General features: G+C 36.7%; 1 protein-coding gene across 1 annotated transcript in view; it reads right to left on the reverse strand.

Moving 5' to 3' along the window:
• DDX10 (DEAD-box helicase 10) overlaps positions 1-18612 on the reverse strand; it is a 298208-nt gene that overhangs the window by 133574 nt on the left and 146022 nt on the right. The window lies entirely within an intron of this gene.

An 18612-nucleotide genomic window follows, 5' to 3' on the forward strand; every position in this document is an offset into this window, starting at 1 on the left:
ACTTCTGTTCATTGTGGTAAGAAACTGTTGATTATACACAGAATGGTTAAATGACCAGTCTCAGTCCCTAAATTTGCTCTTTATTAATTGTGTGTTTTTAATTTAGGAAAGTGTCTAACTTGTATGTGCATATGCAAAAAAATAAGAGGGGACAAGATACTGTTTGGGGGGCTGAAGACATTTTAAAGGGGTAAGAAGAATGTAAAAGGCATCTTCACCTAGGAGAAAATGGAAACTGATTTAGTACTACCATTATCAACACAGAAACTAATGCTACCACACATACAGGTTATAAATATTTACATTTTTGCTTTTTCTTACTTTATTCTCACAAAAGGGTACCTGATAAAATTCAGGCATTAAGAGGTGGGGAAATTTGCTAATAATCAGAAAACAGAGCTCACTGTATTCAGGATTCACAGGTCTTCTGATATCTAGTCAAACAGAATTTTCTCTACATATACCTGAGCTGTTTCCAATCTTCGAGTATAACATTTCACATATCTTCCTAAAACACACTAAAAGCATACTCTGAGCTGAAGCTTTAAGAAGGAAAAAAGATAAGCAGACAGCACACAGGTCTCCTTGCTGATTCTACAGTAGTTTACCCATTAGCAAAGATGCCATTTCTCTTCACAGGGTAGGCAGCTAAGTAGAGATGAACACTAACTTTTTATTGTATAATAATACTGTTAGAAAACTATGGTTCCATTAAACATCTTCTTAACAAAATTGGAACAATCACACTCTGGCATTCAAAACCCCCATTCTACAATCCAAGTGCATACTCTAATAACTACAGGTTCTCTTTGATGCAGAGGAGATGCACTAACATCTTCTCATCTTGCTCAGTCTGACAATGTGAGAATTGGTACTTGAGCATATCTGCCAACCCAAAGGATTATCTTTTATCAATTTCAGCATATATTTGACAAAATGATATATCACATAACAACAATATACATTTCCCTCTGTACATACTGCATAGGGATGCAAAAAAATGGGAGAAAATTCCTTTATAACCTTGTCAAGAAGCTAATTTACAGATCAGACAATATAAGGGTAAATGTAATAAGGTACAGTGAAAAATCATCAACTGAGAAAATGGGACTAGATAGCAATTCCACAGAAGCAATACTATTACTCAAATAAACAGTTCAACCATATTTTTGCCCAATAGAATTAGGAAAAAAAGACTCATTTCATACAACTTTCCTCATGACTGTTCATTAATCAACAAGAATTTGATCTATTGTAAGCCTGGCACTAGATGTTCCAAATATTCACATCATTAGGAGGTCATTAGGAACATTAGCTCTAGCTAGGGAGGTAGGTAAGAAGGAAAAAGAGAAGTGCTCAAGGCTGACACAGTCAACTGGAGAACAAAGACAGAAATGTTAAGGTAGTCATTTTAAGAAAGAACATAAATGCAAAAGTAAGTTAGAAAAGGGAATGAACAACACAGTCAGTGTTGAGAGCCACAACCAAAGGGGCCCCAGCAAACTTCCAGCTGCCAGCAAACTTCCAGCTGCCGGCTGATGATTGGCTCACAGCGGCCCCAGCAACATCTAGCTGATTGGCTCCTCTGCGGTGATGTTCATTGGGCTGTTTCCCCACCCTTCAGACTGCCAGCTGATGATTGGTTCACAGCGGCCCCAGCAACATCTAGCTGATTGGCTCCTCTGCGGTGATGTTCATTGGGCTGTTTCCCTGCCCTTCAGACTGCCAGCTGATGATTGACTCACAGCGGCCCCAGCAACATCTAGCTGATTGGCTCCTCCATGGAGCTGCTCATTAGGGGACTTCTTTGGCTCCGCCCACGCGACCCAGCCAATCAGCCTCAAGAGGAGGATTGTGGGAGGTGGTGAAGTTTGTGTGGGGGTGAGAGGCTTGGGGAAGCCGGTCGTGGCAGTTGGGCTCTGAGGGTTTTTTCCTGAGGAGCTGTTTTGTTTGGCGTTTGTAGTTCTAAAAATAAAGTTAGTTTCTTTTGACAAGTGGCTCCTGAATTCTGCCCAGACTGCGGCATTTGGTGGCTCGCACGGGGAGCGACTGAGGGTAAGTAAACTGCTCGCCCCTGAGGGCAGAGCAAGAGGATGGGTAGCCATTCTAAGTTTCCTCTTTTGTTTTGCTTCATTTTTGTTTTAAGTTGCCTGTCCCTGGAGATGAGTGAGATGGAAGAAAACCCGCTCACATCTGAGGAAAAACTATTTGCGTCTGAGGAACAGATAGGGAGAAAGGACGGATGCACATTTCAGGAGGATAGAAAGGCTGATATAATGAATTATTGTTCCATTTTTATTGCATTCTGTCTCGGTATTGTTTGGCGTCATCTTGTTGGGTTGTATTATAGTAGAAATACGGGATCAGAAATTAGTAAAAAAACAAACCGAAATACTGTTAAGTAAATTATTAGAGGAAGGAGGCTTCCCAGTAAAATCAAGAGCAGTCAGGGCATATGTTGATATAATACAAAAATGTAGCCCATGGCTTTTTAAGGAGGAGTTGTTAGATATATCACAATGGAACCATCATGGTGAAGATTTAAAAAGAATAGAAAAGAACAACCCAGGGACTCTGCCAGTTGGCACATTGCCATTGTGGACGTTCGTATCTGGTTTGCTTAGTCCAAAGCCTTCAGTTCAGACAATGTTAGAGGAAGGAGAAGACATATTGATTCAAGTAAAAGAGAAGGTCTCTCAAGTTAGAAAGAGGAAAAGATTCAAGTAAAAGAGAAGGTGTTTCGAGCTAGTGAGACAGAGGAAGGAAGTTTAGAGCAGAAAAAGCCATCAGGGGAAAAGTTACAACAGGGGACTGCTAATCACACCTTTCTATCAGAGAGCGTAAGTGTCCAACCAACAGCACCACCTCTACAGGAGACTGCTACTAACAGCATTCTATCACCAGAGGGCATAAGTGTCCAATCAACAGCACCACCTCCATATGCTAGGAGACTCCCAACCCCGGCAATTGATAGTTGGGATCCTGAGACAGGATCTCAAGTATGCCCTGTATTTGAGGTAGGAGGGCAGCGAATTTACCAGGGTTTAAATTTCAAAACAGTGAAGGAGCTAAAAGAGGCTGTAACAACCTATGGTCCTCAAGCACCCTTCACTGTAAGCTTGGTCGAATCCATTACCAACTTAAACATGACGCCAGCAGATTGGGCTAATATTTGTAAAGCTGTGCTAAATGGAGGACAATACCTGTTATGGAAGGTTGCCAATGAGGAATTTTGCAAGGAGACGGCTAGGCAAAATGCAGCAGCTGGTTATTCTCAGAGAAATCTAGATATGTTGTTAGGAAAGGGACCTTATGAGGATCGGCAGCAACAAATTGCATATGATCCTGGTGTATATTTACAAATTGCTGTAGATGCAGTTAGGGCATGGAAGACTATACAAGGACATGGAGGTTTACAAGGTCAATTATCTAAGATAATACAAGGAGCTAATGAACCTTACCCTGAATTTGTAGATAGGCTTATTCAAACAGCTACCAGAGTTTTTGGGAATACAGAACAAGCAATGCCATTAATAAAACACTGGCTTATGACCAAGCGAGTCGTTGGTGCAGAGATATCATTAGACCATGGAAACAGGAAGATTTAAACACATATATTAAATTATGTAGAGACATTAATGAACAAGAGAAAGTCATGGCAGCTGCAGTAAAACAGGCTTTAGATGCCAGAGACAATAATGAACAAGGGCAAATTGTGGCAGCTGCAGTAAAACAGGTTTTATATGCCAGGCCAAGAACATGCTACAATTGTCAACAAACAGGACATTTTAAAAGGAATTGCCCCATAGGAGGAGGGTTTCACAAAACTAGGTATCAAAGGAGTAGAATACCGGGTATTTGCCCACGATGCCATAGAGGGAGACATTGGGCTAATGAATGCCGTTCTCAAACCACCATAGAGGGTACTCCATTACATTGGGCTAATGAATGCCGTTCTCAAACCACCATAGAGGGTACTCCATTATCAAAAAACGAACAAGGACCAAGTGTTTATCCACGATATCGTGGAGAAAGGCATCGGGCTCCGTTGCCAAAAAATGGACAGGGGGCCCCAATGCTCCGGGGCCCCAAACCACAAATATACGGAGCACTGGAGGAACCCAGCAACCCCATCAGGGTAGTGACCAGGACACACTGTCCATCAGATCCCTCATCAGACAAACCAGAGGGAGCGCAGGGTTGGACATCTGCGCCTCCGCCAGATCAGTACTAACTACAGAGATGGGAGTTCAAATCATTCCCACAAGGGTAAAAGGACCTCTTCCCAAAGGAACAGTAGGCTTATTATTCGGACGCAGCTCTTCTACTCTAAAAGGACTTTTGATAAGTCCTGGGGTAATTGATCCCGATTATGAAGGTGAAATAAAAATTATAGCTAGTTCTCCAAAGGGTATATCAGTAATTTCACCAGGAGATAGAATAGCAAAGTTTCTAATAATACCAAGCCTACATGATAACTTTTCCAGTCATGCTGTAGAAAGAGGTTCCAAGGGATTAGGCTCCACAGGTGTAGATTGGGCTATGCTTTCTTTAAATTTAGATTCTCGCCCCATGCTAAAACTAAATATTCAAGGACATGAATTTAATGGGCTACTGGACATAGGTGCTGACCTTAGCATCATCTCTGGTCAAGAATGGCCAAAACATTGGCCATTACAACAAGACACTCAAACGCTTCGAGACCTAGGAGTGGCGACTAATCCCGATAGAAGCTCAATGGTATTAGATTGGAAGGATCCTGAAGGATGTGAAGGAACTATACAGCCATATGTATTGGATCATCTTCCCGTAAATTTATGGGGGCAAGATGTCTTAGATCAATTAGGTTTGACGTTAACAAATAATATCAATCAAAATGCACCCACTATTATGGCTAGACAAGGTTTTAGGAAAGGAAAAAGATTAGAAAAACAAGAACAAGGTATAGCAGCACCAATACAAATAGATCAAGGAACAGACAGACATGGGTTGGATTTTCACAAAGGGCCACTGAGACAATAAAAATTACATGGAAATCAGAAAGACCAGTATGGGTTCCTCAGTGGCCCTTGACTAAAGAAAAGATACAAGTAGCCCAAGATCTGGTCACACAACAATTAGTGGAAGGACATATACAACCTTCTGTATCTCCCCATAATACTCCCATTTTTGTCATCAAAAAGAAATCTGGTAAATGGAGACTATTGCAAGATTTAAGAGCCATTAATAATGAAATGGTCATTATGGGACCTGCTCAATCGGGGATTCCTCAATTGTCTGCTTTGCCAAATACTTGGTATGTTTTAGTTATAGATATTAAAGATTTTTTTTTTCAATTCCAATTCATCCTGAGGATAGTCCACGTTTTGCATTTACTATCCCTGCACTAAATCATGAAGGTCCTGATCAAAGATATGAATGGAAAGTACTCCCTCAAGGGATGGCTAACAGCCCAACTATGTGTCAAATTTATGTTAACAAAGTAATCCAGCCACTTAGAAATCAAAATCCTGAACTACAAGTATTTCACTATATGGATGATGTATTATTAGCACACAAAGCTGAAAACACATTGCTACAATGTTATGCCACACTTACAAATTTATTAAAAAATTATAATCTAGAGATAGCAATAGATAAAGTACAATTAAATTTTGCAATTAATTATTTAGGAGTTCTATTGTCCTCATTCATGCTCCGTCCACCAAAAATTCAAATATGAGTAGATCAACTCAAATCACTTAACGACTTTCAAAAGTTATTAGGAGACATAAATTGGATAAGGCCTTATCTAGGCATACCAACAGGAGAGTTGGGACCTTTATTTGATATCCTAAAAGGTCCATCAGATCCAAATTCACCCCTCATGTTAACGCCTGAAGCAAGAAAGGCATTAAAAATCATTGAAACATATATGGAAAATATGCATTTGGATAGAATTGATATAAGTTTGCCTTTATTATTTATTGTACTACCAACAAAAAATATCTGACAGGAGTATTTTGGCAAGAAGTTCCATTATTATGGATACATTTATCTTATTCTCCTAACACTATTCTTACTAGGTATCCTGAGGCTGTAGGAAAATTAATACTCAAAGGAATAAAAACAGCAAAGGAAGTATTTGGAATTTCTCCCAATAAAATTATTACTCCATATACTATGAATCAAATTGATGAATTAGCTAATGAGTTAAATACTTGGGCAATAATCATATGCAAATCTAATGTTTCATTTGATAACCACTTACCATCTAATCCTTTATTATCTTTTTGGTCATTGCATCCTGTAATTTTTCCAAAAATGACAAGAAAAACACCTATCATGAATGCTCCAAATATATTCACTGATGGGTCAAATAATGGTACAGCAGCAATAGTTACACCTGATCAAACTTTTACATTTTTAGTACCCAAACAATCAGCTCAAAAGGTAGAGCTTAATGCAGTATTACAAGCTTTTGTGATGTTTAAAGATTCTGTATTTAATTTATTTTCTGATAGTCAGTATATAGTTAATGCTATAGTATCCCTTGAATATGCTGGTAGGATTTCCCCTTCCTCTCCTGTTTTCTCTTTGTTTTCCACTATACAAAGTCTAATCTGGGACAGAAAAGATCCATTCTTTATAGGACATATCAGGGCACATACAGGATTGCCTGGAGCCCTTAGTTTGGGCAATGATTTAGCAGATAAGACTACACATGACATACATATTTTCTCTACACTAGAAGAAGCTATAAATTTTCATAAAAGGTTCCATGTCAATGCTAATAGTTACAAAAGCGTTTTAAAATAACTAAGGAACAAGCTAGACAAATAATAAAACAATGTCAAAATTGTGTGACCTTTTTACCACAAGTTAATCTTGGAGTCAATCCTAGAGGATTGATACCTAACCATATTTGGCAAATGGACGTCACACACTTGACAAAATTTGGAAAATTAAAATATTTGCATGTTACAGTTGATACTTCTGGATTTTTGATGGGCTCCCTTCATGCCGGAGAAAAAACTAAAGATGTTATAGCTCATTGCTTACAAAATTTTGCCACTTTGGGCATTCTAAAACAGTTAAAAACAGATAATGCCCCTGGTTATACTTCTACCTCTTTTAAACAATTTTGCTCATCATTTGGCATTACTCATATAACAGGAATCCCATACAATCCACAGGGACAAGGCATAGTTGAAAGAGCTCATCAAACTATTAAAATGTACTTATTAAAGCAAAAAGATGGAATTGGGAAGGGGTATATATTCCCCAAAGATAAACTTAAAATAACCCTTTTTACTCTAAACTTTTTAAATTTGGATTCATCAGGACTTAGTGCTGCAGAAAGGCATATGTGTCCAAAAAATGTACATAAGCCCAAGGTACTTTGGAAAGATATTCTAACAGGACAACGGAAAGGTCCTGACCCAGTAATTGTCTGGAGTCGGGGGTCTGTTTGTGTGTTTGCACAGGAAGAACAGCAGCCGATTTGGATTCCGGAGAGATTAACTAAAGTCCTGACCCAGTGATTGTCTGGCGTTGGGGGCCTGTTTGTGTATTTCCACAGGGAGAACAGCAGCCGATTTGGATTCCAGAGAGATTAACTAAAGCGATTTCTACAGACCAAAAAGAAGATGATTTGGCTCAAATCCATAACAACTGATATCCAAAACTCCAATTTGGCTATCCTTACATCTGCGACAGAACCAGGATGCTTTTTTCAATATCTATTTTATTATTCCCCTTTCCCATATCATGAAGTTCTATGTTTTTTGAGCTCATACAGACCTAGGTTAATGTTTTGCTGATCAGTTCTATTTTTTTTTTTTGACTATAGAGTTTTTAAACATTGCAATGGAGATTTCACCTGTAAAAAGTTATAAGGCCTTTACTATTATGTTATGTGTTGTATGTATTATATTATGTGTGCACACTTGTGTTTTGTGTTATATGTTTGAATGTACGTATGTCCATATATCACATATGATGAGCGCTCATGAAAAAATGGATCCAAATATTTTTTTTTTATTCATGTGATTTAAATGGTTTAATTTAAATTGGGTAAATAACTGTTAAGAATTGTTTTAATATGTAAACAAAAAAGAAGGTTAACAGATCTGTTTGTTTACTTTCACCTTTCCTTTTCATTATATTTAATAATTCTCTTCAAGATAATGTAAATTGTTAAGAAAATTGTTTTCTCTTCAAGATAATGTAAATTGTTAAGAAAATTGTTTTCTTTTAGTGCCTTCTGGAATGTTACATAATTTTTTCTTTAGCCATTATTGCTAGAATTCCTATCTTCATCCCAGTGCCGGTGAAGACAAAGATAAAACTAATCTACAGTTTCTGCAATAGCCATCACTGAACTGCTTGCAGAACTTGCCTAAACTATGTGTCACTTGTATGCATTGTGAACTCACTTGTATGCATTGTGAACTATCTGTTGGTGCAGCGACTTGTGGTAGTGTTGGAGTATTTTTACTGATGATGTCATCGGTTGTACAATTTTTCCAACAAGAGCCGTCAATTGGCTTGGTGTATCTTCCTCCCTTGTGCTTGTCATGACAAAGACCTCTCCACAGGTGTGGCTGTATACTGGACCGGTAGTCAATGACGGGTAAGATCCAATTACAATGGTACCAACCTAAGACAGGAGGCTGATGCCCTGAGGTCAGCTCATCCGAAGACGGGTAAGGACCATATGTAGTATTGGACAACCTAAGGCAGGCACGGTCCCTAAGCCACATGCTTGTTGTTTAAACAGAGAGGGGGAGATGTTGAGAGCCACAGCCAAAGGGGCCCCAGCAAACTTCCAGCTGCCAGCAAACTTCCAGCTGCCGGCTGATGATTGGCTCACAGCGGCCCCAGCAACATCTAGCTGATTGGCTCCTCTGCGGTGATGTTCATTGGGCTGTTTCCCCACCCTTCAGACTGCCAGCTGATGATTGGTTCACAGCGGCCCCAGCAACATCTAGCTGATTGGCTCCTCTGCGGTGATGTTCATTGGGCTGTTTCCCTGCCCTTCAGACAGCCAGCTGATGATTGGCTCGCAGCGGCCCCAGCAACATCTAGCTGATTGGCTCCTCCATGGAGCTGCTCATTAGGGGACTTCTTTGGCTCTGCCCACGTGACCCAGCCAATCAGCCTCAAGAGCAGGAGGATTGTGGGAGGTGGTGAGGTTTGTGTGGGAGTGAGAGGCTTGGGGAAGCCGGTGGTGGCAGTTGGGCTCTGAGGGTTTTTTCCTGAGGAGCTGTTTTGTTTGGCATTTGTAGTTCTAAAAATAAAGTTAGTTTCTTTTGACAAGTGGCTCCTGAATTGTGCCCAGCCAGACTGCGGCAGTCAGGCTGAAAAATAAAGCTGAACTCCTCTTAGAAAGTCAATGATCCTCTTCAATATCTATACATATATTCCACTAACCAACTCTGTATAGGGTATAGTGCTACATCCCAGGATATGAAATTAAAACAGACATTATCTCTGTTCTGTAGTATCCAGCCATAAATTATAAAGAAGTTGAATATACAAATAATTATAATGTGATAAATATTTCAGGGGTGTGAAATCTGTGCAAGAGCAAAAGAAGGAAACAAATTTAAGATTACCCATTTCTCACTGGGGTCCCCCCCCCAAAAAAAATTAATCCCTAATATCCTTAGACATCCACTGAAGGTAATGAATTAACTTCTGTTACATGTGTAGGGTCTTAGCATTATGTATCACTCTTCAGAAAACAGAAAAGTGTCACTCAAATCATTGTCTGAATAAGGTTCCAATGAGAAACCCTGGCAGAAAACAAGGACTTCAATCAACTAGTGGGGCTTCATCTGATAAAGACAATAAGGATAAGATATCCCAAAGAAGGAGAACATTTGTCCCCACAAGGAAAAGATATATGTTAAATTTGGAAAATTCTCAGTATTGGGTAGAAATGGAAGCAGAGGTGAGTGACTAAACTGTTTAGGAGTGACTAAACTGAAAATAGGCAAACTAGGGAATGAAAAATTGTGTTTTGCATCAAATTATGAGGCACGTAATATGACATGTTAAGGATTTGGGAATTCATACATAAAAAAGGGCAGAGAAATACTATAGAGGTGTACTCAGATTTCTCCTACAGAACTTCTTTAGATGGTTCCAATTCACAAAGGCCAAGACTTAACCCTTTTAAAACACTATCATATCCACCACTCAGTAAATAGAAAACTGAATGTTCTATCCAAACTTGACCCTACTATTTGCCAGTAAGTGGATAGAACTGGACACTATCATGCTAAGTGAAATAAGCAATCCCAACAATCAGAAGCCAAATATTTTCTCTGATATATGGATACTAACACACAGTTAGGGAGAGAGGAAAGAAGAGAAGTTCAATGGACTAGACAAAGGGGAATGAGAGGAAGGAAGGGGGAATGGGAATAGGAAAGACAGTAGAATGAACTGGACACAACATTCCTAAGTTCATATATGAATACATGATGAGTGAAACTCCAAATCATGTACAACTACAAGAATGGGATCATAATTAGAATAAGTTATACTCCATATATGTAAAATATGTCTAAATACACTTTATTGTCATATATATCTAAAAAGAATTTTTAAAAAAACAATTTGAGCCTGAACAATTTTTGAATTTAAAAAATATAACAAGAGGCTGGGGTTGTGGCTCAGTGGCAAGCACTTGCTCCTCACATGTAAGGCACTTGGTTCAATCCTCAGACCACATAAAAATAAATAAATGAAATAAAAATATTGTGTTCATATATAACTAAAAATTTAAAAAAAGAAAAGTAAAAGTTGTCATCTACATTTTATCAAAGAATAACAGAACTCAAAAGAAATAACTTAATTTTCAGATTATCTTGGTGATTAGGAGTTGAAAAAGACATTTCCATTACAGCTTTAACAGGTCTTTGATTGAAATACCCATCACAAAGATTATATAGAAAAAAATATAGTAGAAACAATTATTGAAACAGAATGCAAAGTTAAAACTTCAGAAGGCCCAAAATCTTTTTTCCCTGAGCCCACCTGAGTACTATAACCATTCTTCTCAGAAATCCAATATTCTAACATCCTCAATCCTCTTCTCATTAAAAAAAAAAAAAAAATGCTCTTAATGGAGATTTGACATTCAACTTTAAAAAGTGAAGAAATCTAACATATACTGAAATAGTGGAGAATTAATTTGTACCCTAAATCTGCAAACCTTTAAACAAATCAGGTCCATATTTTGTACTAGCTGAAAAGGGGGAAATATCTAACAGAGTACATTATGGTAAGTCCAATAAGCCAGTAATGAAAAAAAAATAGTACTTGATTCTATTGATATGGGATATCGAGAATAGCCAAATTTATAGATAGAGAAAGTAGAATGGTGGCTGTCAAAAGACTGTGGGAAGCTATATATCTGAAAACAGGCATTTTTTTAATGATTATAGAATTTTTTGCAAAATGAAAAAGTTTGGAGATTGGATATATACACACAAACCAAAACACTGTGCACTTAGAAATTGTTAAGATGGGACATTTTATGTTTGTCACAATAAAAATAGGAAATTAAAACTTAAAAAGAAAAAAATTAAAAATTAGAGATCAGAAGAAAATTCATTACGACTGAAATAGTAAATAACTAAGGAAGTAGTCCACGTCTCAAGAGGGTGAAATCAAAGGAATACTTATTAAAGACTAAGAGTTTTATAGAATTTTATTCTGTAAGCCTTGAAATGTTTAAGGGGTCAAAACAATGATGCAACTGAAATGCTGGTTTAGGTAGATAAATGTGACAGTAAATATTAAAATAGATGGGAGAGCAGGAGGTAGGGACTCAAGTAAGAAAATGTGAAAGAAATTAAAAGAACTCAAAAGATGAGTTCAATGCCTATGTCAATGTTTCTAATATGGACAAGAGGAAGGATGCTTCCTGCATCCTACTCCTTTGTAATCATTACTGAGGAAAGGCTAAGCAAGCAGATAAATTCACAATACACTGCAAAAGGTACAGAGAAGGCCCTTTCTGTTACGCTTCAGTCCAAGGCCATTTAACATGGATCAAAGAATTGCATTATTTATGACTTTCCTTACTTGAAAAAGTCAGCAAATAGCCACTGTTCTGTTACTTGCTGTTGACCAAGCACAATAGGAATATTGACACTCCCCAGAATTCTACTTGTTACAATAAAGATATAGTTCTCCTTGCAAATTGTATAATAGATGAAATTCTGAAAGGCTTCATAAAGAAAATTATGGAAACTCTACTCACATGTTAAATGTACTAGACAAACCCTATCTTTTATGTAGAGCTCTGTCTCCACAAGTGGATCTTTTTGTAATAGAAATAATTTATCTGTTATATCTTACAGTGGATTCATTGCATTCATCTCCGCTATGGCTTGGGAGAAAGGCTTGGAGTGAGGTAAAAAGAAAGCACCAAATGAGATAAAGGGACTTTCTTACTGTGTTTGCTGCTACAACAAACTACCACTAACTGGTAATTTATAAAGAACAGATTTTTCTCACAGTTCTAAGGACTAGAAAATCCCAGATCAAGACTCCTATATTTGGTGAGTACCTTAATGCATCATAATATAGTGGAAGGCATCACATAGAAAGGAAGGAATAGAGAAAGATCTTGCTGTGTATTCATAAGAGGGTGCCAAACTCCATGCTTTATCAAGAGCCCACTCCTTCAAAAGAGCATTAATCCATTCATGAGAGGTGCTCAACAACCCAATCACCTTTAACAGGACCAGCCTCACCATATCACTGTTTTCAGGATCACATTTCCAACACATGAAATTTGGGGGACACATTCAAACCATATCAGATATTACAACTATTTTTTCAAACCAAAAAGGCAACACTAAAAAATGAAATCAGAATTATTTGAAGTATGTTAACAAGAACATAAATTATAATAAAATTTAGATTATTTATACTTTAGTATATAAACAATTTTTAGATAAAAAAGAGTGAAGATGATATATATGGCTTATATGGGGAAAGTAGCATTTCAAGAGTCAAACGCAAAAGAGACTCTAAAGTGGCACAATTTTGAACTAGAGTGGGGAAGGAAAAAAAACATGCTTGCCAAAGATTCTGAGTACAAGTGAAATGTATTGGTGATCAATGGATACATCCTAATAAACTTATACAGCATCCTCTAGAAAATGGTCATGTCATTAGGCAAGACAAAGATCAGGAGAGCCAATAAATTCTGTTCAGGCACATGCTAGTCAAGGTTCAATGCATTTGAAAATAAGGGGAAGGAGAAAGCCACAACAAATAACAAATTTTATGTCATCTGTGGAGAATGAAATCAATTTTGATTAATCATGAGTTGGCTATATTCCTCCTAAAGTAAGCCAATATTTACCCTAAAGATTGATATATATCTGCACATAATAACTAAAGTGTGTTCTGATAACCCTATTTTCTTCCTGGCCAAAATATTCTCATTATAGTTCGCTACTTTAATCAAATTGCCTATCTGGAGACTTGTCTCTCAAGTGAGCCATTTATGTAACTCTTCTTTAAGTGATAATAGTGAATACCACAAATTCAAAACATAAGGGAATTTTTCTAGAACTTTAATCCATCAAAGGGTAGATACCAGGCTAGGGTTGTGGCTCAGGGGTAGAGCACTGGCCTAGCACATGTGAGGTACTGGGTTCAATCCTCAGCACCACATAAAAATAAATAAAGGTATTATGTCCATCCACAACTAAAAAAAATATATTTCTTAAAAGGATAGGTACCACTAATTGAATTCCTTTCTTTCATTCCTTAGTAAAAGAACTGATTTCTTCAGTTATCAAATGACCTGCTTCAGAGGAGGTGGGTTTATAAACTCCCTGGTTAATCTTAATTGGTGAAATTCAGCACTCTTGAGCCTAACTAGCTGTACAATAGAATTACTGAGGATATTTGTCCTCTTCATGACAAAAACACACTATACAACAAGATAATTAAATAAGAATTGTGGGGGAAGATTTAATTACTTTGGAGTTTACAGTGTCTTTTACTCATGAGAGGACAAATCTGAGGACAAAAGTCAATTCAGTAAGGACATCAGAGTGTAAGAGCAGAAAGATAGAACCTTGATCTTGACATTATTGAATGCACTGACCCTAGAAATGCCTTTCACCCATGTTTCTCATTATGTAAACAAGTTTTCCTTGTTCTATATGCCACCTTTAGTTGTATTCTTTCTAGTTGCAGTGTAAAGTATCCTATGCACAAAACATCAGCAATACAACCTTCAGAATTAAAGCCTGATTTTATAAATGAAGCAGACTTCAGTCATTTTGTTGAAAAAGTGCATTTTATATGTGTCAGCCAAGAATTTTATCATTGTACTCTATATGAAAATGCTTTTTCTCACAGCTTATAAACAGATCTAATGTTGAATATTTGAAAAAAAAGGCATATGTATATTCAATTGCCTCTCTAAATAGCTACACATTCTTCTTTGAAACTGAGTGATACGGTAGTATATATAGCATCACTTTTTCACAAGTGTTTCAAGAGCTACCTCTCAGATATACCTATAAAATTAATTTGAAATAAAGAAGAACATTCTCAAAAACAAAATAAACAGGTAACATGTCCCTCTTTTACATGGTCTCTTTGTGTCCACTAGGCTGTTCCAGGACCCCATAAGATACCAAAATCTGAAGATGCTCTAAACTACCTTCAATAAAATGGAGTATTGCTTGCATACAACCTTTGTATATCTCCCTGTATACATTAAACCATGTCAGAATTACCTACAATATCTACACAATGTAAAATGCTATGCATATAATTGTTATACTTAATTTGGGGAATAATGAATAAAGTCTGTACATTTCAGTACAGATACAATGTTTAAAAATATTTTTGATATATTGGTTTAATCCACAGATGCAGTACCGGCACACACAGATGGCTCATCTAAATACACTCAAAGCAACTGCCACCAGACTCACTATACCACTGTTTTCAGGGTCAAATTTCCAACACATCACTGAAGGTGAATACTATTCAACTTTGGCTCTAATATAAGGTGTAACATGAGGAGGAAGCAACTTATTTAAGGGGTTCGGCCCCAAAATTCAATTCTAAGTCAATTATTTAGAACTTTCTCTTGTTTTACTCTCAAATGCAGAAAGCTTGTCATTTCAAAAGTTTGCCTCCCCCACTACAACCTATTTTCTGGATTTGACCTCTCTCAAATCCTCACAAATCCCCATCTCCTCAATGAGGTCCTCCTCTGGGGCTCCTTCCCTAAGACTATTATCATGTTCAGATGTCCCAGTTTTCACATTTATTTTAAAGCATTCTCTGTCAGCTATAGCCTCCATTCTTCCACCCCTTCTGCCTTTCATAGTCAACCTCCTTGAATCATGGCCTACTCATCCCTTCTTCCATTCATTTTATCAACCTACCTCAATATGGCCTTTCATCTCCACAAGTGAATAAAATATTCTGAGATAGGGAAAGATCACCAATTATTATTGCCTCATTGTTAAAAATAACGAACTCTGTTAAGTCTTTTTTATTAATTTTTAAGCTTCCATTAAAGCCAAACTAAAGTTTACAAAGATGATTAAAACAGTCTTGTAAATTTAGAAAGCTTACAATAAAATAGGACTAACAATCACAGATTTCTTCATTCTTTTAGTGATGCCGGGGATCAAACAAAGGGGTCACACATGCCGAGTACTAACTTTATCACTGAGCTACACTCTTGGCCCCCAATTTATTTATTTTATTTAAGACACAGGGTCTTCTTATGTTACCCAAGATGATGTCAAACTCCTAGGCTCAAAGTGATCCTCTTGCCTCAGTCTTCTAAGAAGCTAGGCCTAGAGGGACAATTCTAATACAGGGGTAAATTCAATGAATGAGACTTATATATGTGATAAAGAAACCATAGGAAATAGGCTAGAGAAAATGGTTTCAGTGAAGTGACGAATAACCTCCGTGATAAAAGTTAAACAGGAATCAGTTAACACTAAGAACACGGATATTCCCGGGAAAGCATATGTATGTGAAGAAAAGAGAAATGACCCAAACTCAGGCCATGGCCATGAACACTGAAGAGGGGATAGATCTCAGTGACACAATTTGGTGCCACTAACTTCCCTCCTAATATGCTCTCTCTGGCTTTTCTCCTATCCTTGTTTTGCTGGATTCTCTTTCTATAATTCATTAGAGTCCTGCCCTCATGCTCCTCTCTTTCTAAATGCTTCAAGAAGATCTGATCAAAGCTTACTACTAGCTGGTAATTTGGTAGACAGGGCAAACAGCATTACTATAAAGGAATAGAAATGTTCACTTTTAACTTTAATGATAGCACCTATGAGCAAAAGAAGATTGAGTTCTCTCTATAGAATATACTAAATTATTTGCTTTGATAAAAGTACTGTACAAACTAAAATTTAAAAATAGCAAATATGAGAATATGGTACATGAAGAAGAGCCTAAGTTATACTACAATAAATTAAGATGTACTGAACAGAAACAAGCAAAAGCAGTTCTAAAGGAATAGAACTGAAAAATCTAAAGTGCTTTAGAAATAGTCTTAAGTAGAATTTAATCGCAGATGAGAAAAATTAATCATAGATTTCAACCATATCCAAAAGACATTTTAACTCAAGAGTCTAAAGTGATTTAGAAACAGTCTAAGTAGAATTTAACTGCAGATGAGAAAAACTGATCATGTAGATTTCAACCATATCCAAAAGACACTAAAAAATGACTGCTGAATGAAATGACTGAAGAAATGAAAGACTGCGCCTCCTCTGAAAAAAGTGGGGTCCTCCGTATTAAAATTCATATCTGAAAATGCTCTGCAAAACTGCCCGTGGCAAGAGCAATTCCTAATCAGAAACCTAAACAAAGAAATGGTTTCTAAGGTATAGCCAAGGCCCATGCCTATACCATATATAATCTCATATACCATACTCATCACCTGAGCTTGTCAGAATTAACTGGAGAATTTGTGCCGTAAATCTGCAAACCATTAAACAAATGGCCTCCATATTTTGTACTGGCTGAAAAGGGAGGATATCTGACAATAATCTTTCCTGAGGTCTATGCTGTTAATTCCCAATCACCCAAGGAAACATGGCCCTTTACTTACATCACAGAACCTTTTAAATTTTTTAAAGAAAAATTTAAAATAGTATGATTCAGTTATCCATTCAGTTAGCTATACTAACTTTTGCTATTTTTATTTCTACCAAGAAAAAAAAAAAAAAAAAAAAAATATATATATATATATATATATATATATATATATATATATATATATATATATTGCCAACTGTTCATCAAAAGAAATAATAGGGGTAGAGGATAGTTCTTTGGTTTTCAACTTTACACTTTTAGAACCTCTGGTAACCTTTGTTACCTTTTTAAGAAAGGCTATTTCAACTATAAGTTAGAACCATTTTAAACACAAATAACTTTCTTCTTTTACTTTATGGGAAAAAGAAGAGGGAAAGGATCAATAGGAATTGAGCTAATCCTTTCATACAGCTAAATATTATGCACCTCATTTGATATACATCATAACATTATAAACTAAATTTTTTTTCATTGAATTCAATTCCATTAGATGAGCTTCTTTGTAAGTACATTAGCTTACAATGACAATTCACATCGTAAGGTACTTGATTTTCCTTCCTCTTGAAAATTTCATTTTAGCCAGCTTATGTAAATCAGTACCTTTTCTACCCCAAGGCGGGAGGAGTTGTTAATAGAAACATTTTGCAACAATAAAACCCAGGCATCTATGTTAATAAAGTACTTAAGGAGAATATTCAGGATATATTATTTCAATGTGTTATATAATAAAATAGCATCCTTTGGGACACAGAGAAGTATATTTATAGAAAATGTGGTCAACTATAAAAACTACAAATCCAATTAGCACCAATAAAGAATTTCAGTGGACAGGTTTTAAAATTGGTTTACTTAAAAAGACACTCATATTGAAAACAACCCCAGCCAGGGTATTTGCTGGCTTAACCCAACAGATTAGCCTTATACCAAAGCAAGCATATTGTTGGGGCAGGGCAGGAGTAGTCCCCAGAAGCCACACCTGAAGGTCATCTTAACAGGATTTCCTTTTGATGCACAAACTAAAGGGAATAGGATAATTTTATCTTTTGGATTCAGCACACAACATGTAATTGATAAATTGTACTTTTGTCTGTAACTTCAGTCAGCATGTTCTGTGTTCTTGCCATTTGTAGTTGTCTTTTTTCATTATGTATGATGATCTGTTTTGAAAAGCAATCCAACTGTAAATGGGCATTTTACTCGGAAAACAAGGTGGAAAAACACTAAATTAGCGATAGTCATTGTCTTTATCTCCTCATCTACCAGAGAAACAGACTTTCTTACCCTTTCACGTAAGGGGAAAATGAGACTACTTTAAACTTGCCCCAATCTCTCATAGCATGCAAGCGGCCCAACAGAAAGTGAACTTGTATATCTTACTCCAAAGGTTTTGAGAATTTCCTCTATTCTTTTTAGACCCAGAATTCTATTCCAAATGTATCCCAAGTAAATAACAGGACTGAGAGAGATATCTGCAGCTTTTTCTCTTTTAATAGCAAAAGT

Source organism: Spermophilus citellus (genome assembly GCF_964194105.1).
Source record: "Spermophilus citellus genome assembly, chromosome: 2".
In the NCBI taxonomy this organism is placed as follows: Eukaryota; Metazoa; Chordata; class Mammalia; order Rodentia; family Sciuridae; genus Spermophilus; species Spermophilus citellus.